The sequence below is a fragment of the Saccoglossus kowalevskii genome, chromosome 14, assembly GCF_978046115.1.
Source record: "Saccoglossus kowalevskii chromosome 14, keSacKowa6.1, whole genome shotgun sequence".
Lineage (NCBI taxonomy): Eukaryota > Metazoa > Hemichordata > Enteropneusta > Harrimaniidae > Saccoglossus > Saccoglossus kowalevskii.
Genome location: NC_140654.1, coordinates 19,899,219 through 19,925,311, shown reverse-complemented (window position 1 = coordinate 19,925,311; position 26,093 = coordinate 19,899,219). Strand labels below are relative to the sequence as shown.

Genomic DNA, 26,093 nt, shown 5'->3' with positions numbered 1-26,093 from the left:
CACACCCTCTATCTCCTTCTTCAAATGACGTTTCATTTGATCGTGTATTTTTTTTATTTCTGGCTCGACAAAGATGTACGCGCCTAAACAACAATTTGGCCGGATGAAGAAATACTGCGACAGATTGACAGATCGACTAGGAATTGGAAAATGGTGTACGAAATTTCGCAACTAAATCATTGTGGCATGGCTTTTGAACAAGTGAACGGATTCTGATATAAGTTGAAGAAACTCAAAAAAAAAACTGTTGAAAGAAACTGAAGATGAGAATCAAAGAAGTGGTCGTGTCTCTTCTATGAAGAGCTGAAACAGTTACTTGGTTACAAGCACGCAATAAATCCATCACTTAACTTTGTACTGATGAAATTTTACATCATTAATTGGCAACGTTTCCCGAATACTAAACGATGAGGATCTTATCTGGAACTTAAAGCGGAGGAGTTGTCCCCTGCGCATGCGTCAGGCGAACATAGCGTGTCACTGTTTACAAACAAGGTTCCACCTACGAGTCTTACTTACTGCGTTTTACTATGCGTTGTATCGTCGCCGAGGACAATTGCCTAGCACTCAATTTCCGCGCGTGTGCAGGTGACGACCTTTCCGCTTTAACCGTGACATCGTTATCATTGTTATTTAACCGTTTAAAACAACGGGACTGTGCATGCGTCCTCACAGAATTGATGTAAACACGTTCACTCAATATTTGGATATGTAGAAAGTAGAAACTGTAATATATTACATCGTTTACATTACATATACATATTTGGATACTTTCTGTTGGTAAGGACATTAATGACAGAAAACACAAAACTTTCCTAGAAGTGGCGCCCTCTAGCGACAATTCGCCGTGACGCCGATATAGACTCAGACTAGTCTGAGATATAGACCAGTTTCCCGGAAGTAGCTAGAGTGGGATGCAGAAATACGTCTGCTTTGTCATTGCGGAAAATACAAACATGTCAGTTTGCTGATATTCGATATACGGGAATTGTATATTTGTGACGTCGATTGGTACACCCAGAAGCACAATATCACGCATGCAAGTTTTAACCCCAAAACGAAACGCCATATCTTCGACTTCCGAGAAAATGGTCTATAACGTAGTAGGGTCAAAATCACTATAGTTTAAAGTGACAACTGTAATTAATTGTGTCGATTTTTAGAATATAGCAAATATGTTTTATTTTCGGGCGACTGCAGATCGAAACGATAATGACATGAACGCATTCCTTCTTTTTGCCAATCTACGTCACTAGAGGGCGCAATTTATGATTTATCAGTATGTTCAGACAACAAAGCAAGTCGGCAACCTTCAGAGGGCATATCCGGACATTTCTACGTGATTTCCTTCTCAGGGTAAGCACGAAATGAAACACGGTGGATTTAAACATTGTTTACAAAACGATAACCATTGACCTGAACATCGCGCAACAGCTGGCATTTTTTGAAAGAAATGCATTTGTTTGATATGATACATGGTAGATGTTGTGGGGTTTACAACTAAGATTAGATTTCCTGTCTGCCCTCATTTGATAAGTTCCTATACTAGGTCGCCGAAAAAGTCATACATGCGCAGTTAGACAGTACGAACGTCAATCTCGGTATTGCGTAATCAGTAATCGTGCAGGCCAATGGTGTGTAATAAAAGTCGTATGATCAAAATGACAGCATAAGACAAAGCTCTGAGTACACAACTGTTTTATCGATGTAAGGAAAATATTAGTTTAAAAACTATGAATTCAAATGTTGCGTTTAAGCTCTTGTCGAAATTTGTTGAATTATATATATAGTACACTGTATACTATCAATAAACGAACTATTCGCTTACAATTTTCAGACACATATTCTATTTAATATCAATATTAAAACTTAATAAGAATAATTTTAAAATGTGTCATCTTTCTTGCGTTCAGTGGTTGGTAGATCCGTTCGCTTTCAGCTCGTATCATCATCGTCCATAAGGCCATTCACGCCGTTCCTTCGCAGTTTATTTTAAAATACTTGATTTTCGCTTGGAATTAATTTTCGCCGAAGGATGATTCAGTGAAATTTAAAATCCAGGAAATATACATTTTTTTCTATATTTTACATTCAACTTGTCAAAAATCAGTGAAAAATAATTCCATACAAAACACCCAAAATGTTTTTGTCAGCGAAAATTAATTCCAGCTAAAATAAAGTATTTTACAGTTTTCTTGAACATTCTTGTTATCCCGGAAATTACCGAAACCACTCTTCTCCGCTTACTCATCAAATCTCGGCCACCGAGCATGCGCAGCCATGCTTTATGTACAGTTCGGATCAATACGAGACATCTTGCGGTTATTGTTTGCAATATAATCATGTTGTGTACCAGACTAGAGACATATGGGGAATTAGAACACATACAAACATGTTTACGCAACAGGTATGAAAGTTACTTGAAAAACACATGTGACGTCATCGAGGGACGTCATTATATATTTATTCAAAATCCCAGTTCCACATCAGTGGCGATTACACATATGGCACAACATCCGGGAAAGTGTGACGAATAGTGCTGTAGTTTTCATGAGATGTGTTTCATGTTATTCCGGCGACACCTATATGTAACTGTTTGTAGGAAATGCATGAATTATACACGCTACTGCAAAATCGATGTGACCTGAATGTCCCCATTCCGTGTATACTGTTCCTACAAGTCGCCGTGTTTCTTGTAATGCCCTTCAAACCAGTCATGCACTCAATCCGCCCCTGGCATTTCCTTTGCTCGTGATTCCAACCCCAAAAATAAATGACCAGTTATTTGTCATGTTCGTATCACGTGACTCACCAGACAAACCGCGAGCCGAGCATGCTTTGTTGACGGTGTATTGAACTCGGTTAATAGCCAATACAAACAAACATTGGTCCATTACGAGTCCAGGGGTGGACAATTTGGGGGGGAAGTGTTTTCAAACTAAACCACATTGGGCTCACAACAGTTAGTTGTAAAACAAATGTAAACAAAAGTATCGACCATGCCCTAGCTTAGGGAAGAACAATTTACCCCCTCACCTCTACCTTTTTACCCTCCCACAATGACGTAAAATGGTCAAATCCGGCAAGGGTATCAATTTCACTTCCCAACCTAAATTCACATCAGTAGCTTTCTGCATCTCGTCAAGTAAACATCGACTGTACAAGAAAAAAAAACGTTACACACTTTCATCATGTTGCAACATATAACAAGAATGTTTCGAAGTAAAACAGGTAAGACATTTAAATTATTCGTTTTTTTTATATATTTGCAACACGTATTTATTGTTCGCTTTTTATATTCAGTATTTCGTGTATTTTGACGAGAAAAGTACAACATTAGTATACGAGCTTCTATATTGTGAATGGAACCCCCGCCCCCGAAAAAACGCCTCTCTTGCAAAAAAACAAAACAAAAACGGTTTCCCGAAATATAAATATAATTAATTCATGAAACATAAAATTACAACAAAATTACTCGCATCCTCGCTTCGGGCTTATTTTTCCCAGGTTTCACACTAGTCACGTGACGATGCCATGACGCTGAGCGCCACAGTATTTCCATGTGACCACGCATCGACTGATTATTGTTCGTCCGTATTTTTTAGCACCAATCAAAATATATAATGGCTGCAGATTTCCCGAGCCTGTGTCTGGGCAGAGAGATGACATAATCCTGTTTATGATCATTATTAATACTGAAATGTCTGCACCAAGGATAGCAAATTTTAAACTGCCATTGTATTTGCTTTGTCTGATAGCATATTTATTATTGTCAATTATAATATTAAATCTGACACTATCTATTAGGCGTGTCTTCGTAGATGTCGCATACGTGTCAACACGTGTCACCGTCATACTACCCAAATATGCATACCAGAATAGTCATAGATCCAATACCCAGACCAGTTTATTATATATATATATCGTGGTGATATTTGTTTAATAATGTTCAGTTTTATTTCACAAAAACACAAAATAGACATATAAAATAAACAAAACAATACTGATTGAGATTAAATATATATGAACATCATTTGGAATGATCTACAAGTTTTGTTGTTGTTTTTTTTAACTGGCGGCGGAAAGTGTTAAAGAGAACCGATGAATTACAGTCCAAAATTTCAGATTAGAACTCATATGCGATGAGTGATCCAGGACATTCCACGTGTTATGCATATTAGATGTCTACCGATATTGTTGTGGCGTGCAATGGTTTGGAAATGTCGATCGCCATATGGTTGAAGCATCTCTAAAAGCAATTTGCTGACCCAATCCTGTATAATCACATATCTGTAGTACACACCAAAATAACATTTGATGTGACGATTGGCAATAATAGAATTTAATTAGCAATATGTATCCGTCCCATGGAGTAATTTTCCATCTTAAACATACGTGACGCCATTACACACTTAAAGTGGTCTTGCACCATGATTTATAGGAATTTTAAACAATAATTTACACTACTAACACATACGTTAATTTCGTCATGTTATATACCACATGAAAGCTTATTTTTCCAGCTTTTCAACAGTTTGCTGCATTTTTGTGTGGTTGCTAATGGTATCGAAAATGGATTGAAAATGTCCGTTTTTTGTTAAATTGTGTTTAAAACTGTAAACATAAAACATTGTAGCCAACAACTACACATTGACATTTGTTTTTCCGCGTTAAGTTGAAATTATTTAATATCATGTGTCATTATTATTGCTTTTTCACCGTTTCCTGCAGCTTACCTCCTTCAATACACGTTACGGTGTGGTGTGTCCTCCCCCTTATAATGCCAGACTTTTTTATTTCTTGTTTGTCGACTTTTTACAAGGCAATTTTTGTGAGGAGGGCGGAAAAAAATAAAAATAATTCTTTTTTTCCATTAGATTTGTGTGATTCTCAAAGAATTGTAAGTGAGATCATTGATCGGAGAGAAGAAATGAAATCAAATTTTATTCCATGTATAACCTTGTTTCTCATCTGCGCGAGACTTCGGTACTTTGATAATGATGCTCCCACGAAAATGCAACTTGGATTTGTTATGCGGCGGGCGGTAAAAAATGAAGATGAAAATATTATTTTTTTTAGCATTTTTTTGTGCTTACAAGTCGCGAGAAATTACGCTGAAATAAAATTTTATTTTTATTTCATTTTCGGCTACTGTTCATTCGGCGGGTTCGCGAAACAAGGGATAATAAAAGTCTGGCCTAAGCGCATCCAAACACGACGCCGATATGTCGACCTCTCGCGATAATTAGTTCTCGACTCCAAAATAATACAAGCAATAGTACAAACTTAATTGTCAGTATATGTGATATTTATCCAATATTTCACAACACGACATTTCTATGCGATGATGTTATTAAATAAAGTTATGAAAAATGTTTACAAGTTATTTAAATTACCTTACTACATTATCGAATTACATAACATACATATAGTCCAACACATTGGTGCCGATGTTACCCGGTATGTCTCTCCCGACATTTGTTGTTTTAAAAGTTTCCTCGCAATTCCTAACACAGTATGAGTGAACTGAACTACGTAACCTACATGCCCCTGTGTATGTACACGCGATTATAGTGATGCCTGGATCCAGAACGAACGCATGAATCATATCTATTCGTTAACACAGCGGTATGTCAATGTAAGAAATAATCTGTGGTATATTATATATATCGTGTCGACAGTCCAAATACAACATGTGTGGTGATATCCAAAGGCCAGACAGTCTGTGACCTCAGTATCTTCGTGATGTACGAAGGGATCCGTTTGTGAAAGTATGAAAGTATTGTATTGGGGTCGATGCAGGTTATTTGCCCCGTTCTTCCATCACAGGGGGTATTTTTTTATAAAACCATTGATATTGTTCTTGGTGCAGTGACTCGGGATTTGAGTGGTAATTGCGCTAATGTATGATAACTTCGACCGTTGTACCGCGCCGCATTGGAGATGGATTCTATGCTAGGTACAACGCGGCTTTTGAATACACTGTTTGCTAAAGGTTCGTCGTACTTGAAAATAAAGTGGGTTGGTAATGAACATTAAATTAACTTACTGAAATCCGTGCTGGCTATGCATCATTTGTTTTGAAAGTTTTTAATAGACTGTTGCCCAGACTTTATATGACAATTTTCATAAAATCTATTCAAGCAATCCTGTAAATCGAAGATCCCGTTTTATACACCAAATCTCAAATCTGCACGACTCACAGTAAAGTATATGATCTACATTAAGCTTTTATTAATCGAAAAGAAAAAGAACCCGTATATCGGCGCCTCTATAATACGTGCTACACAGCAGAGTGTTTGTGATAACAGAGTGCCTTTTGTTCTACAGTTTAGCCGTACGTATACAGTCGGGGTCAGACACTCAATGACCTTACTTAAATCGGTTTTTCAATTTGCCCAACATTATTGACGAATTTTAAATGCCACAAGTGAAGAAAACATGCGCACAACAAAGACTCTTTGTAGTTTTTGAAAACATTTGGTTTGCTGCTTTTATGTCTGTTTTTGAAAACCTTAGCTTCATTGTTTAGCATTACATAAATTACAAGTACCCTGCACGGGTACTGGCAGTTTGAACAGAGACAAACGTTCGGATGCGAGCTGATGAAAACCATTTTTATGAAAGTGACACATCCCAACTACAGAAACCCATCATACTTGGTGTTGACATTGTGTGGCCAACAACACTGGAAACACGAGAGTTCTTCGTCAAGCAGTCGGAGCCTTTCAAACCTATGTGTGACACTTCTCACGGAAAATACTTGCCTCAAAACAATACCAATCATTTTTTGCCAATAAAAATTTGCCCATTTGTCAGTATTCGAACTTTTTACTATTCGTGAAGATTTTATGCCAAATGATAGGCTGATGACCTGATTGGCTGAACAAATTTATATCGTGACTGATGAGGTACTTTTGTTACTGTGAATTATTTCAAAAATCTGGATTTAATTTTTTTTCTTGCATTTTGCTTCTGCGCTATATTGTAATTGTTCTAAAAATATAAATTGTCAATTAATATTAGGACAATTTCTTTTAAAATACGGCACTGTAAAACACAAAATTTAACCAAAGAAATATGGCTCCATGATTCTACATAAAAACAAAAGAACCTTTCCATGTACTCACAAATTATGAGTATACATGGTGGAGTTTTAGAGACGACGCGCAACCAATATCGATAAAACATTTATTTTAAAAAGTGTTGATAAAAATGAAAAGCGAATTAAAGAAGGAGATATCAAAGTGATATATGTTTTGCACATCAATTCTAAATGTCCACGCATGCGTATAGAATACAACAGAGGCGAAACGTATCAGAAACTGTTGAAATGTGTGACGTTGGCGTTCTACCGACAGAGGGACCGCTAATTGGCATATAAGAAAGAACAAACTTTCTTTTACTCACATTGCATTCATTATTATCGTTGAGGGCAGCACACAACACATACGCAGACGATTCTAAATTAGACATTTATTAATTTTCTACTTTTTCATAGCATGTCAACTGCTGTCTACCCAAGTTCGAAACATGTCAGTTGAAGTCCCGCCACGTGTAAGCCCGTATAAATACTCAACAACCAACATGCTCCTTGGGATCGGGGTGGCGATTGCAGCATGGTATCTGGTAGGTATAACAAAAATCAACTCAGTTGGCGGTTTGCATAACACGCATCACCATGTCGTTCCACAGTGCCTGGTTTTACGACTATTCGCCTGTACTCCAAGTTTGCGTCTATGGTTGCATGTTTGAAATTGGTAAATTATGCAAACGTCGCGCCCTGTGATAGAATGTGATCTCGGGAAATGTCGTTGTTCACTCGCCAGTTTATATATTTCGCGCGAGATTTCAAGTCAAATTCAGACAACCAATCAAATTCACGGTTCAATGGTTGCCTTAGTTTGACTCAGCTATCGAATTGCAGCAAAAATTGCATGTACTATTTGTACATCCCATGCAGACTTTTTTTACACCAAACACCACTAAGACCCTTGTAATATGACCGTTCACATGTGTTGTTTGCCTTGCACTTACAGACGTACAGTGATGTAAATTCTTGGTAAATACAAAATATGCATGGAGTTCAACAAACTAGCACATTTCGTGTGACTGATTTGGGGTACATTCAATAAAAATCGCTCAGGCTGTGCATGCGTATTAGTGTTCTTCGTTGCTCCTCCAAACTAGTATATGGGATAGTGCAATAACAGCATTTTTATTCTATGATAAATCGTAATCCAACATGCCAACAAACAAATAAGCTTTGATTTTCGTCATCGCATACGCCAATTCGAAACCTGTGCCTTGCAATTTTTTTTATATATTTTTTTATTTTATTTTGTGCACCGGTAAAGTTCGCTCTATTGCATAAAATGGGACAGTATTTTGTTTTCTGTTTCAGAGGATATTTCGTTGCTCCAAATCAAACTTTAAAGCATGTATTCGAAAACATTATTAAAGATTCCTGAATTTCGACCTTATCTTGTTGTGGTCGTATTTAATAATCTGAGTACAAACAAAAAATTGGAAAGCGTCGCCGGATCATTTTTCAATTATTCCTAGGCCGAGAAGCAAAATCTTTTTTTTTTTGTGTGGGTAAGATCTCCTCAACATGTAACTTTTTTTTAGGAATTTTTAACTTAAAAGAACATGAAAATCATCAACACACTTATACTTAGACGGGTTCCCAACATCCACAGCGCACCACACCCACTCCATCTTCCTAGTCTAAAGAACTTCTATAAACGTATTCATGATCTCCCACCGTGACCCCACGGCACCCTCTCCTAATACCTACCACCCGACAATACACGTTTAACACGTATCAAATTACTTAGACTAAAATCACATTTCGTTTTGTTAGGTTTACCGTAGTGGTACCGTAATGTGTCTGGAGCCATCCCGTAAAATAACACCACCCGACTGGCGAACACTGGCGAAGAGAGACAGCAGAGTTGAATGACATCCCGAATGCTGGAAAAAGACGTTGTCCATCCGGCATTCTCCGCAATGACACGTGATAACAAAATAACAACATTCTGCACTTATACACTGCAATTACACATCACGTAGACTTGGAAGAAGGATATGTAATGTTCATTTGGGCTGCAATTCACCAAAGCATCTTTTCGGCAATCTATGTTTTTTTTGCAGAGCGCCCGCTATCGGCCACTACGTAACGTTAGCCAATAGAGGGCGATATGTACGAGATATTGCCAGTAAAATTAAGTACATGTACAACACACTGAAAAACGGAAAAATAAAACATGTAGATTTCAGAATTCCTGCCTTCAAATGTATTTCAGGAGAAAAATCAAATTTAAAGATGCAATATGCCCGAAAACTTCTTCACATTGTCATCGTTGTTATGGGTCAACCCTACTTACTTTACTTTGTTATTGGTGTTTTACTAACTGGATGTTAGGATTCTGCTGGTTATGATTTCTTATGAACTGTAAAGACAATTTCTTATGCTGTTTATATGGATCATTGAGAGATTATCTGTGGCTTATACAAAGAGGGAATTCAACTTTAAACTCAATTTTCAGTTGAATAACTTTTGTTTTGTTGATATTCATTGTGTTGGTTGCACGATAATCTAGACTACAGGGTTGTCACTTTCATATCTTATCAGGGTATATTCATTGTAATATCAACACTGTGATAGTACTCATAAAATCATTTTTTTTTTTTTTGAAAATAAAATTTCATTTTAGAAATCATTTTTCCTGGTTAGTATTTACTAGTATTTGGGGTGTAATAGTGGAGTTGAAAATACCCACTCAATTGTCTTCAATTTCAAAACAATATCTCTATATTTTACTTAATATTATAAACAACACATCTCTGTTGTCTTAATTTTCTGAACAATCTATTTATATTATCCTTGAATTTAGAAACATTGCTCTTATAAATCTTTTAAATAACACCTGTATTGCCTTATAAGCATTATCTCAAAGAAAATTTACACGCGGGAGTAATCACCTGCGCGTGCGACGGACGGCCATAGCGTTCCGTTGTTTACCAACAATCGTCTACCCGTGAGTCTTTGCGTTTCAGCATGCGCTGTTATCGTCGATTAGAACCCATCTCCCGCGCGTGCGCAGGATACGACCCCCTCTGCTTTAACATTATAATGGAAAACAATACAACATATTAACAATGTTCATATCTATCCCAAACAATAGTATCCATTGTGTCACAATTTAGCTTTCGTTTACGGAAAATCACTCGCAATAACATTGTTAATATATTGCTGGCAACATTGTTTGCTTTTCTAATTTCTTTCAGACCAGAAATTTTTCGGTTTGTAAAATGTAAGTCTTGCTTTTTCGTGTCAGGTGTTTTTCCCACTGTTTTTTCAACACACAAAGGTGTTGTTGCCATAGAGATGTAAATTATTACTAAACGTTGAGGACGCCTTGGAGTTTAATTTTTTTACCTTGGCCGTGAAATGCTCAATTTCATTGCCTCATATTCCGAGTCTGTGTTGCGTGCTTGCTATTCACATTATGGATACCGCAAACGTGCCGAATCAGCCAATACTGTCAACAAAAATTAGGTTAGATTACATTTACATCAACGAATAATGTTTTGCTTTCGCGTATTAATTTTGAAGAAAGGGTATATTTTTTTTAATAAAAACAGAGTTCTAATGTTCGGCCACATCGACCATTTGCTACGTCAAGGTGAATTCCCGGGCCATGAAATAAACAAGGATAAAAGACTTGTTGAACAAACAAATCATTTACATATAATTTATCTCACACCTGTGCGTTCTCATGACACGCCGTTAGAGGGCACTATCTATGTCTAATCCCACATATGTCTTTCAGAATTCACTCAATACTCACATCGTCACCGTGACGTATTGGCGACAGTAACTTCACAACACCCCCTCCCCCTTCAAAGTTTATCATGAAATCATTTCGCCTGTCTCGGAGTGGCTCACTACATATTGTGGCAAGGTAACTCTCGCGAAAACTTCCCAATTTTGAAATTAGATTTTCATGTTTACAACATGACTGTTAAATCACATTTGCTTGAACGTAAAAACCACCTCTCCGATACAAATGATAGTCAAAAACATTTCTTGTATGTCTTAGTACAGCAGTTGATACCTCGACACGCTTTCACAAATCAATTATTTGCGATTTCCTGCATTTCGAGGTCATGGGAGGAAACAGTCTTTATTGTTCGATTGAAATTAACCGATTAACGATTACAAAAGATAAACAAAGTCATTCCCGTGGTCAGGAATAAACCTATTCAATCTATGTCTATCGAATCGCTGTCGTGAATGGGGATGTAGCTCAGTGGTAGAGCGCATGCTTTGCATGTATGAGGCCCCGGGTTCGAAACCCGGCATCTCCACTTGTTTTAAAAATGTATTCAAAGCTACAGCGAGACCTATCATTACGTGTATGTAACCCTTTATATGTTGTATCAGACCTCATTGGTTTTTGTTCATTCCGTTTTGATGGAAATCTGGCAACTTTGTAATGTGAACTTTTGAAGACAGCTCTTTTCAGTATTTCTCTCCACTAAGGGGAGGGGCTCGATTGTACGCTTATTCGCAGAATTTTTAATTTGTACGCAGGTTTTCGTAAAATAAGTTGCGTTCACGCACAGCTCCTTAGCACGGGCTAAGAGGTCAAATTCCTTAGCCCGTGCTAAGAAAACGTGCGTGAACGCTTAGCACGGGCTAAGGAATGCTAAGTACGGGTTAAATCTGATCCGAATTTAAGACGCGGTCTAGACCTTAGCACGGGCTAACGAAGTATGCGCGAACGCTTAGCCCAGGGCTAAGCGCCCTCTGCGGCGACCTTTGGGTGTGAAAATTGTCCCATGTTCGTATAACGACACTATTCCACCAGTCATTACTCCGCGCTCACTTCCACACTAATCGGGTCACTGTAGTAGAGCGTACAGCAGCTCCAATCGTAGACAAAATAAATTTGGTTTGCTGTCTACGACATGCATTAATAAAACGCTGTATTCTGTTACGCCCGTTGTATACTGTTTATGTGCATTCAAATAAGTGGTCCGTCTTCTCTCGCGTTCCTGTGCACGTCGCTTCAAAATTAGAACGAAACATGCCAGCAGCAGAAATAGAACCTCGCGCGTGTCATCCATTTTTCGTTCGTAAATAGCGGCTTACCAAAGGTCACCGACTAATGGCAGCCCTTAGCCCGTGCTAACGACTGGCCCTCCCTGTGCGTGGACGCAATTGGGTCTAGCTGAAATGCAAATATGCTAGATAAGCCTAAATCAGCTTAAATCTTAGCCCGTACTTCGTGTAACGTGAACACAACTATAGTGTTCCGATGTAGCATAAGCTATGAGTAGAACTACAACCCTATTTTTACATGGCAGCAAGTCTGGCCACACGTTGTAAGAGCTGGCATTATCCAAACAGTTCTCCCTACGTTGTTCTGTCTATCACGGTGGACTAAGCACCGAATCAAAGTTTCGATCATTGTTCAGGGACGTTTAGATAACAAAATGTCCCCCACAAATTCCACAGAGTATATTTGAAGTTGAGCACATGCCCAGGTCAAAGGGCAGTCACTGAGTAGGATTTCGCTTCATCGACATTTTTAAATAATCATGATAGAGAAGCAAAATTTATGAAATGGAGATTGAGATCAATTGTTCCTAGCAAATTGATTGGTGGCTCTGTGTAATTATTATTTAATTAAAAATAGATTTAATCTGATTACAAGTGGGTAAAAACTCCAATTTTGTTAATAATGAATAATTAAGGTGTACAGACGGAATTATGACACTGCACACAGTTTTGTAACGCGTACTAAGTAACTAAACTAGCAACACAACAATAATATCCCGTAACTAATTATCAGAATAAGTTTAAAACCAATAATAACCTTTGTACAAAAAAAAACAAAACACACACAATGTACATTGAGTGGATCGGCTTATACGGTCATGCCTCTGACAATGGCGTGGCGTTTACGCTTTCTGATTTCAAACTCGCGGACTTAATGAGATAATTGAGGCATTATTCAACAAAACACCTCGGAACATATTATTCTTATTGAGTCCATGATTGAGAGTTCTCCAAGCATTAAATGGATCAACAAAGAACAATGATTGAGTATCGATTGACAATGGTTAAGGTATTAATGTTAATACTTAGTCTAAATGGGATTTAACTTATCCCCGTATTGTTGTGGAAGAGAACGCCACAATAATAAGGTTCTACTTCTATAGCAAAAGATATAATGAATCTCTTACAATACAAACAATTGATTGTTTGACCTTTGACCTGGATCACACGGCCTAAATCGACGATGTTTTATTTGGCAACTGTAAGGCACAGTACCACGCGTATAGTCACAAACACGTTTATACCGTAGAAGTGGATCATGTTTAAGGCATGGAAGTAACACGTTTGTTTACCTCCATGTTTAAGGTAAAATGCTTCCGAGATGTAAAACAAAAACTTCCTTTATTTTTAACTCTCATGTGACATTTGGTGATATACAGATGAATAAAAAGTGGGTCACCGATCAAAGTTAGGACATACTTTATGTACATAAATCGGAGTGAAACTGAAAATATAGTTCTCTATAGGCATTTTACCGTCGTCTAATATGGTATACATGTTTTAAAAGGTAATTATTGATGTCAAGAAGTATTTAAAATCGATATTACTGGTATTTTAATACCAGCTATTTTTGTTGTTTCCTTGTGGACCTTGGAAACTAATAATACAATATCATTTGACTTATTATTACGCCTAAAATACATATTTACAAGTCTACATTGTGCGAGAATGCAGAAGTTTGAAAATTATGTTTAATAATCTAATTCGGATAAATTCCACAATAAGTGACAGTAAGGAGTATGATTGGGTTAAACGTGTTAACCATATAAGTACTAACATCAAAATAGACAAATCAGAGACCAAAAAGCTTAATATATTATACTATAAAAGAGTAGGCAGTAGAATCAAATCAAGTCGGAAACTCTACATGATATTCAAAACCAAGGAAAAGAAACCTGACAATTATTTAAATTTCTTGAACAACTTTAAAGGGCGGCAGTCGTCGCGTCGCGTTCTGTTCGATATGGGACTCATAGCGACGTATACAACGCGTGTAAGATCCAAACGACTTAATCCTGTATGATGTGTATAATAAATAAATGTGTGTAAATAAATAAATAAATAAATAAATAAATAAATAATGCAGTTAATTAACAGTGAAACAATTAATCATAAAAATCATACAATAAATATTATCACTGCCAGCTATATGCACTAAAATAGACGCACATGTTAATAACACGCGTGAGTAGTAAAATCAGTATTGTTGTTGTTGTTGTCTCCCACAAATTTGCGCGAGATGTAATGGCCAGGAGCTCATGTCCCTGCTTATCCGAGTATCAAGGGGTACGATTTTCATTGGGTCGTAAAAAAAAACAAAAAAACATAACATTAAGACGTCTATTTGTGTGTACTACATGACAATTCATTCAAAAAGAGGTTGTAAATTTGAAAGTATTAGAATGGAGGCGGTAAAAACAAATACAATGCGACCGCTCGCAGTCTGTTTGACGTCACAGGCCTTTCCATTTTGAGCGACGTGCAAAGAAAGTTAGTGAGCGTGAACATTCCATGCCCGGCAACACCGTCTATTGAGAACGGTATATGCAACGCTGAACGCATGAAGTACGAACTTGTTCAGACGTGTCCTGATACCTGAACGTCAGATCTGTATTTTTGTTATTGTTAACTCTGCGGCATGGTAAAATCACCTGCGAGAGTTTGACCCGATCACAACGAGAAATGGCGTCCACAATAATTGTCGATCACATCCCGAAACCGTTTCCAAAATAAATGTTAGTCAATAGGCTAGTAGTGGGTACCTACTCCTATATGTCGTTCAGACGACAAAGGTGCATACGTACATGAATGATCAATCCATATAGATAAATAAAATATCGATTCTGAGTGTATTTACACGGTTATGAGTGCCAGGAATAAGACGGCAGGTTGTTCTTGTCACATCGATGGAGTGTCACCTGTGAGCATGACGTGAATATTGCATTTGTGAGTAGCGTGGTGACGCTTAAAAGAAGACAGGGAAGGTAGATGCTCGAGTTAATCTCTCCTTTGTACCAAAACAAATAAGGCATTGACTACACGCTTAATCAGCACCACGCTGGCTGACCTTTACAACGTTCAAGTTCATGAGAATTTGTAAGCAGACATATGTTTCATGTTATGTCGGTCGGTTCGTTATCACGTAGACTCGTCGGGACTCATACCAGCGTAACCCAGGCAGTTTAACCTCAAGCATTAACGCCGCAGTGTTACGTGTCCACCAGTCAGTTTATAACCCGCCGATTCACATTATGATGCGAGAATATGTTTTCTAAAATTTAGAAAGTAAACCTGCCATTTTAGACAGCTAACTATGAGATGATATTTAATACTTCTAGGCGATCTAAATATCTGTCAAATATATTTTCAGACACGAAATTACGACAATGTAGTGTTTTTTTCCAGACGATATAATTAGCGTCTATAATCTAGACTTTCAATCTATTTATTATCTATAATCTAATATATTTACATGTATACTCTATAGACATGTGATAATAAAAGCGGAAAACCACTCTAAACTATATACACCACACATAAGTTACTCTAAACTATATACACCACACATAAGTTACTATAAACTATATACACCACACATAAGTGACTATAAACTATATACACCACACACAAGTTACTATAAACTATATATACCACACATAAGTTACTATAAACTATATACACCACACATAAGTTACTATAAACTATATACATCACACAAGTGACAATATAAACTGCATACACTACACAAAGGCCAATATAAACTGCATACACTACACAAAGGCCAATATAAACTGCATGCACTACACAAAGGGCAAGATAAACTGCCTACACTACACGATGCCCAATATAAACTGCATACACCACACAAAGGCCACTATAAACTGCATACACTACACAAAGGCCACCATAAACTGCATACACTACACGATGGCCAATATAAACTGCATACATACACCACACAAAGGCCACTATAAACTGCATACACTACACAAAGGGCAATATAAACTGCATACACTACACTAAGGCCAATATAAACTGGATACACTACACAAAGGCCAATATAAACTGCATATACTACACAAAGGCCACTATAAACTGCATACACTACACGATGGCCAATATAAACTGCATACACCACACAAAGGCCACTATAAACTGCATACACTACACTAAGGCCAATATAAACTGGATACACTACACAAAGGCCAATATAAACTGCATATACTACACAAAGGCCACTATGAACTGCATACACTACACGATGGCCAATATAAACTGCATACACTACACAAAGGCTAATATAAACTGCATACACTACACGTTGGCCAATATAAATTGCATACACTACACAATGGCCAATATAAACTGCATACACTACACAAAGGCCAATATAAACTGAATACACTACACAAAGGCCAATATAAACTGCATACACTACACAAAGGCCAATATAAACTGCATACACTACACTAAGGCCAATATAAACTGCATACACTACACAAAGGCCAATATAAACTGCATACACTACACGAAGACCAATATAAACTGCATACACTACACAAAGGCCAATATAAACTGCATGCACTACACGAAGGCCAATATAAACTGCATACACTACACAAATGGCAATATAAACTGCATACACTACACGAAGGCCAATATAAACTGCATACACTACACAAATGGCAATATAAACTGCATACACTACACGAAGGCCAATATAAACTGCATACACTACACAAAGGCCAATATAAACTGCATACACTACACAAAGGCCAATATAAACTGCTTACACTACACTAAGGCCAATATAAACTGCATACACTACACAAAGGGCAATATAAACTGCATACACTACACGAAGGCCAATATAAACTGCTTACACTACACTAAGGCCAATATAATCTGCATACACTACACGAAGGCTAATATCAACTGCATACACTACACAAAGGCCAATATAAACTGCATACACTACACAGAGGTCAATATAAACTGCACACACTACACAAAGGCCAATATAATCTGCATACACTACACGATGGCCAATATGAACTGCATACACTACACGATGGCCAATATAATCTGCATACACCACACAAAGGCCAATATAAGCTGCATACACTACACAAAGGCCAATATAATCTGCATACACTACACAGAGGACAATATAAACTGCATACACTACACAAAGGCCAATATAAACTGCATACACTACACAAAGGCCAATATAAACTGCATACACTACACAAAGGGCAATATAAACTGCATACCCTACACAAAGGGCAATATAAACTACATACACTACACAAAGGCCAATATAAACTGCATACACTACACAAAGGGCAATATAAACTGCATGCACTACACGAAGGCCAATATAAACTGCATACACTGCACGAAGGTCTATATAAACTGCATACACTACACAAAGGCCAATATAAACTGCATGCACTACACGATGGCCAATATAATCTGCATACACTACACAAAGGCCAATATCAACTGCATACACTACACGATGGCCAATATCAACTGCATACACTACACAAAGGCCAATATAAACTGCATGCACTACACGATGGCCAATATAATCTGCATACACTACAGGAAGGCCAATATAAACTGCATACACTACACAAATGGCAATATAAACTGCATACACTACACAAAGGCCAATATAAACTGCATACACTACACAAAGGTCAATATAAACTGCATACACTACACAAAGGCCAATATAAACTGCATACACTACACAAAGGCCAATATAAACTGCATGCACTACACGAAGGCCAATATAAACTGCATACACTACACGAAGGCCTATATGAACTGCATACACTACACAAAGGCCAATATAAACTGCATACACTACACGATGGCCAATATAAACTGCATACACCACACAAAGGCCACTATAAACTGCATACACTACACTAAGGCCAATATAAACTGGATACACTACACAAAGGCCAATATAAACTGCATATACTACACAAAGGCCACTATAAACTGCATACACTACACGATGGCCAATATAAACTGCATACACTACACAAAGGCCAATATAAACTGCATACACTACACAAAGGCCAATATAAACTGCATACACTACACAAAGGTCAATATAAACTGCATACACTACACAAAGGCCAATATAAACTGCATACACTACACAAAGGCCAATATAAACTGCATACACTACACGATGGCCAATATAAACTGCATACACTACACAAAGGCCAATATAAACTGCATACACTACACAAAGGCCAATATAAACTGCATACACTACACAAAGGCCAATATAAACTGCATACACTACACAAAGGCCAATATAAACTACATACACTACACAACGGTCAATATAAACTGCATACACTACACAAAGGCCAATATAATCTGCATACACTACACGAAGGCCAATATAAACTGCATACACTACACAAAGGCCAATATAAACTGCATACACTACACAAAGGCCAATATAAACTACATACACTACACAGAGGCCAATATAAACTGCATACACTACACAAAGGCCAATATAAACTGCTTACACTACACTAAGGCCAATATAATCTGCATACACTACACAAAGGCCAATATAAACTGCATACACTACACAAAGGCCAATATAAACTGCATACACTACACAAAGGCCAATATAAACTGCATACACTACACAAAGGCCAATATAAACTACATACACTACACAACGGTCAATATAAACTGCATACACTACACAAAGGCCAATATAATCTGCATACACTACACGAAGGCCAATATAAACTGCATACACTACACAAAGGCCAATATAAACTGCATACACTACACAACGGCCAATATAAACTGCATACACTACACAAAGGCCAATATAAACTGCATACACTACACAAAGGCCAATATAAACTGCATACACTACACAAAGGCCAATATAAACTGCATACACTACACAAAGGCCAATATAAACTGCATACACTACACAAAGGCCAATATAAACTGCATACACTACACAGAGGCCAATATAAACTGCATACACTACACAAAGGCCAATATAAACTGCTTACACTACACTAAGGCCAATATAATCTGCATACACTACACAAAGGCCAATATAAACTGCATACACTACACAAAGGCAAATATAAACTGCATACACTACACAAAGGCCAATATAAACTGCATACACTACACAAAGGCCAATATAAACTACATACACTACACAACGGTCAATATAAACTGCATACACTACACAAAGGCCAATATAATCTGCATACACTACACGAAGGCCAATATAAACTGCATACACTACACAAAGGCCAATATAAACTGCATACACTACACAACGGCCAATATAAACTGCATACACTACACAAAGGCCAATATAAACTGCATACACTACACAAAGGCCAATATAAACTGCATGCACTACACAAAGGCCACCATAAACTGCATACACTACACAAAGGCCAATATAAACTGCATACACTACACTAAGGCCAATATAAACTGGATACACTACACAAAGGCCAATATAAACTGCATATACTACACAAAGGCCACTATAAACTGCATACACTACACGATGGCCAATATAAACTGCATACACCACACAAAGGCCACTATAAACTGCATACACTACACTAAGGCCAATATAAACTGGATACACTACACAAAGGCCAATATAAACTGCATATATTACACAAAGGCCACTATAAACTGCATACACTACACAAAGGCTAATATAAACTGCATGCACTACACGAAGGCCAATATAAACTGCATACACTACACGTTGACCAATATAAATTGCATACACTACACGATGGCCAATATAAACTGCATACACTACACAAAGGCCAATATAAACTGCATACACTACACAAAGGCCAATATAAACTGCATACACTACACAAAGGCCAATATAAACTGCATACACTACACTAAGGCCAATATAATCTGCATACACTACACGAAGGCCAATATAAACTGCATACATTACACAAATGGCAGTATAAACTGCATACACTACACTAAGGCCAATATAAACTGCATACACTACACGAAGGCCAATATAAACTGCATACACTACACGAAGGCCAATATAAACTGCATACACTACACAAATGGCAATATAAACTGCATACACTACACGAAGGCCAATATAAACTGCATACACTACACAAATGGCAATATAAACTGCATACACTACACGAAGGCCAATATAAACTGCATACACTACACGAAGGCCAATATAAACTGCATACACTACACAAAGGCCAATATAAACTGCATACACTACACGAAGGCCAATATAAACTGCATACACTACACAAATGGCAATATAAACTGCATACACTACATGAAGGTCAATATAAACTGCATACACTACACTAAGGCCAATATAAACTGCATACACTACACAAAGGGCAATATAAACTGCATACACTACTCGAAGGACAATATAAACTGCTTACACTACACTAAGGTCAATATAATCTGCATACACTACACGAAGGCTAATATAAACTGCATACACTACACAAAGGCCAATATAAACTGCATACACTACACAAAGGTCAATATAAACTGCACACACTACACAAAGGCCAATATAAACTGCATACACTACACGATGGCCAATATAAACTGCATACACTACACAAAGGCCAATATAAACTGCATGCACTACACGAAGGCCAATATAAACTGCATACACTACACGAAGGCCTATATAAACTGCATACACTACACAAAGGCCAATATAAACTACATGCACTACACGATGGCCAATATAATCTGCATACACTACACAAAGGCCAATATAATCTGCATACACTACACGAAGGCCTATATAAACTACATACACTACACAAATGGCAATATAAACTGCATACACTACACAAAGACCAATATAAACTGCATACACTACACAAAGGCCAATATAAACTGCATACACTACACAAATGGCAATATAAACTGCATACACTACACAAAGGCCAATATAAACTGCATACACTACACAAAGGTCAATATAAACTGCATACACTACACAAAGGCCAATATAAACTGCATACACTACACAAAGGCCAATATAAACTGCATACACTACACAAAGGCCAATATAAACTGCATACACTACACAAAGGCCAATATAAACTGCATACACTACACAAAGGCCAATATAAACTGCATACACTACACAAAGGCCAATATAAACTGCATACACTACACAAAGGCCAATATAAACTACATACACTACACAACGGTCAATATAAACTGCATACACTACACAAAGGCCAATATAATCTGCATACACTACACGAAGGCCAATATAAACTGCATACACTACACAAAGGCCAATATAAACTGCATACACTACACAAAGGCCAATATAAACTGCATACACTACACAAAGACCAATATAAACTGCATACACTACACAAAGGTCAATATAAACTGCATACACTACACAAAAACTAATATAAACTGCATACACTACACAAAGGCCAATATAAACTGCATACACTACACAAAGGCCAATATTAACTGCATACACTACACAAAGGCCAATATAAACTGCTTACACTACACTAAGGCCAATATAATCTGCATACACTACACAAAGGCCAGTATAAACTGCATACACTACACAAAGGCCAATATAAACTGCATACACTACACAAAGGCAAATATAAACTACATACACTACACAACGGTCAATATAAACTGCATACACTACACAAAGGCCAATATAATCTGCATACACTACACGAAGGCCAATATAAACTGCATACACTACACAAAGGCCAATATAAACTGCATACACTACACGAAGGCCAATATAAACTGCATACACTACACAAAGGTCTATATGAACTGCATACACTACACAAAGGCCAATATAAACTGCATACACTACACAACGGCCAATATAAACTGCATACACTACACAAAGGCCAATATAAACTGCATACACTACACAAAGGCCAATATAAACTGCATACACTACACAAAGGCCAATATAAACTGCATACACTACACAAAGGCCAATATAAACTGCATACACTACACAAAGGCCAATATAAACTGCATACACTACACAAAGGCCAATATAAACTGCTTACACTACACTAAGGCCAATATAATCTGCATACACTACACAAAGGCCAATATAAACTGCATACACTACACAAAGGCCAATATAAACTGCATACACTACACAAAGGCCAATATAAACTGCATACACTACACAAAGGCCAATATAAACTACATACACTACACAACGGTCAATATCAACTGCATACACTACACAAAGGCCAATATAATCTGCATACACTACACGAAGGCCAATATAAACTGCATACACTACACAAAGGCCAATATAAACTGCATACACTACACAACGGCCAATATAAACTGCATACACTACACAAAGGCCAATATAAACTGCATACACTACACAAAGGCCAATATAAACTGCATACACTACACAAAGGCCAATATAAACTGCATACACTACACAAAGGCCAATATAAATTGCATACACTACACAAAGGCCAATATAAACTACATACACTACACAACGGTCAATATAAACTGCATACACTACACAAAGGCCAATATAAACTGCATGCACTACACGATGGCCAATATAATCTGCATACACTACACGAAGGCCTATATAAACTGCATACACTATGCAAATGGCAATATAAACTGCATACACTACACAAATGCCAATATAAACTGCATACACTACACAAAGGTCAATATAAACTGCATACACTACACAAAGGCCAATATAAACTGCATACACTACACAAAGGCCAATATAAACTGCACACACTACACAAAGGCCAATATAAACTGCATACACTACATAAAGGCCAATATAAACTGCTTACACTACACTAAGGCCAATATAATCTGCATACACTACACAAAGGCCAATATAAACTGCATACACTACACAAAGGCCAATATAAACTGCATACACTACACAAAGGCCAATATAAACTGCATACACTACACAAATGCCAATATAAACTGCATACACTACACAACGGTCAATATAAACTGCATACACTACACAAAGGCCAATATAAACTGCTTACACTACACTGAGACCAATATAATCTGCATACACTACACGAAGGCCAATATAAACTGCATACACTACACAAAGGCCAATATAAGCTGCATACACTACACAAAGGCCAATATAATCTGCATACACTACACAAAGGCCAATATAAACTGCATACACTACACAAAGGCCAATATAAACTGCATGCACTACACAAAGGGCAATATAAACTGCATACACTACACGATGGCCAATATAAACTGCATACACTACACAAAGGCCAATATAAACTGCATACACTACACAAAGGCCAATATAAACTGCATACACTACACAAAGGCCAATATAAACTGCATACACTACACAAAGGCCAATATAAACTGCATACACTACACAAAGGCCAATATCAACTGCATACACTACACAAAGGCCAATATAAACTGCTTACACTACACTAAGGCCAATATAATCTGCATACACTACACAAAGGCCAATATAAACTGCATACACTACACAAAGGCCAATATAAACTGCATACACTACACAAAGGCCAATATAAACTGCATTCACTACACAAAGGCCAATATAATCTACATACACTACACAACGGTCAATATAAACTGCATACACTACACAAAGGCCAATATAATCTGCATACACTACACGAAGGCCAATATAAACTGCATACACTACACAAAGGCCAATATAAACTGCATACACTACACAAAGGCCAATATAAACTGCATACACTACACAAAGGCCAATATAAACTGCATACACTACACAAAGGCCAATATAAACTGCATACACTACACAAAGGGCAATATAAACTGCATACACTACACAAAGGGCAATATAAACTACATACACTACACAAAGGCCAATATAAACTGCATACACTACACAAAGGGCAATATAAACTGCATACACTACACAAAGGCCAATATAATCTGCATACACTACACAAAGGCCAATATAAACTGCATACACTACACAACGGCCAATATAAACTGCATACACTACACAAAGGCCAATATAAACTGCATACGCTACACAAAGGCCAATATAAACTGCATACACTACACAAAGGCCAATATAAACTGCATACACTACACAAAGGCCAATATAAATTGCACACACTACACAAAGGCCAATATAAACTACATACGCTACACAACGGTCAATATAAACTGCATACACTACACAAAGGCCAATATAAACTGCATGCACTACACGATGGCCAATATAATCTGCATACACTACACGAAGGCCTATATAAACTGCATACACTATGCAAATGGCAATATAAACTGCATACACTACACAAATACCAATATAAACTGCATACACTACACAAAGGTCAATATAAACTGCATACACTACACAAAGGCCAATATAAACTGCATACACTACACAAAGGCCAATATAAACTGCACACACTACACAAAGGCCAATATAAACTGCATACACTACATAAAGGCCAATATAAACTGCTTACACTACACTAAGGCCAATATAATCTGCATACACTACACAAAGGCCAATATAAACTGCATACACTACACAAAGGCCAATATAAACTGCATACACTACACAAAGGCCAATATAAACTGCATACACTACACAAATGCCAATATAAACTGCATACACTACACAACGGTCAATATAAACTGCATACACTACACAAAGGCCAATATAAACTGCTTACACTACACTGAGACCAATATAATCTGCATACACTACACGAAGGCCAATATAAACTGCATACACTACACAAAGGCCAATATAAGCTGCATACACTACACAAAGGCCAATATAATCTGCATACACTACACAAAGGCCAATATAAACTGCATACACTACACAAAGGCCAATATAAACTGCATGCACTACACAAAGGGCAATATAAACTGCATACACTACACGATGGCCAATATAAACTGCATACACTACACAAAGGCCAATATAAACTGCATACACTACACAAAGGCCAATATAAACTGCATACACTACACAAAGGCCAATATAAACTGCATACACTACACAAAGGCCAATATATACTGCATACACTACACAAAGGCCAATATAAACTGCATACACTACACAAAGGCCAATATAAACTGCTTACACTACACTAAGGCCAATATAATCTGCATACACTACACAAAGGCCAATATAAACTGCATACACTACACAAAGGCCAATATAAACTGCATACACTACACAAAGGCCAATATAAACTGCATTCACTACACAAAGGCCAATATAATCTACATACACTACACAACGGTCAATATAAACTGCATACACTACACAAAGGCCAATATAATCTGCATACACTACACGAAGGCCAATATAAACTGCATACACTACACAAAGGCCAATATAAACTGCATACACTACACAAAGGCCAATATAAACTGCATACACTACACAAAGGCCAATATAAACTGCATACACTACACAAAGGCCAATATAAACTGCATACACTACACAAAGGGCAATATAAACTGCATACACTACACAAAGGGCAATATAAACTACATACACTACACAAAGGCCAATATAAACTGCATACACTACACAAAGGGCAATATAAACTGCATACACTACACAAAGGCCAATATAATCTGCATACACTACACGAATGCCAATATAAACTGCATACACTACACAAAGGCCAATATAAACTACATACACTACACAACGGTCAATATAAACTGCATACACTACACAAAGGCCAATATAATCTGCATACACTACACGAATGCCAATATAAACTGCATACACTACACAAAGGCCAATATAAACTGCATACACTACACAAAGGCCAATATAAACTGCATACACTACACAAAGGCCAAT

The 26,093-nt window shown here is 37.2% G+C and overlaps 1 long non-coding RNA gene and 1 other non-coding gene across 2 annotated transcripts; both read left to right on the top strand.

Annotated features, from left to right (window-relative positions):
* Positions 1-3,069: 3,069 nt before the first annotated feature.
* On the top strand, positions 3,070-9,284 carry LOC144355628 (uncharacterized). The gene is made up of 3 exons (XR_013421240.2): positions 3,070-3,231; positions 7,502-7,629; positions 8,867-9,284. It is a non-coding gene; the product is annotated as an uncharacterized LOC144355628 (long non-coding RNA).
* Positions 9,285-11,304: 2,020 nt separating this feature from the next.
* On the top strand, positions 11,305-11,376 carry TRNAA-UGC (transfer RNA alanine (anticodon UGC)). The gene has a single exon. It is a non-coding gene; the product is annotated as a tRNA-Ala (tRNA).
* The last annotated feature ends 14,717 nt before the right edge of the window (positions 11,377-26,093 follow it).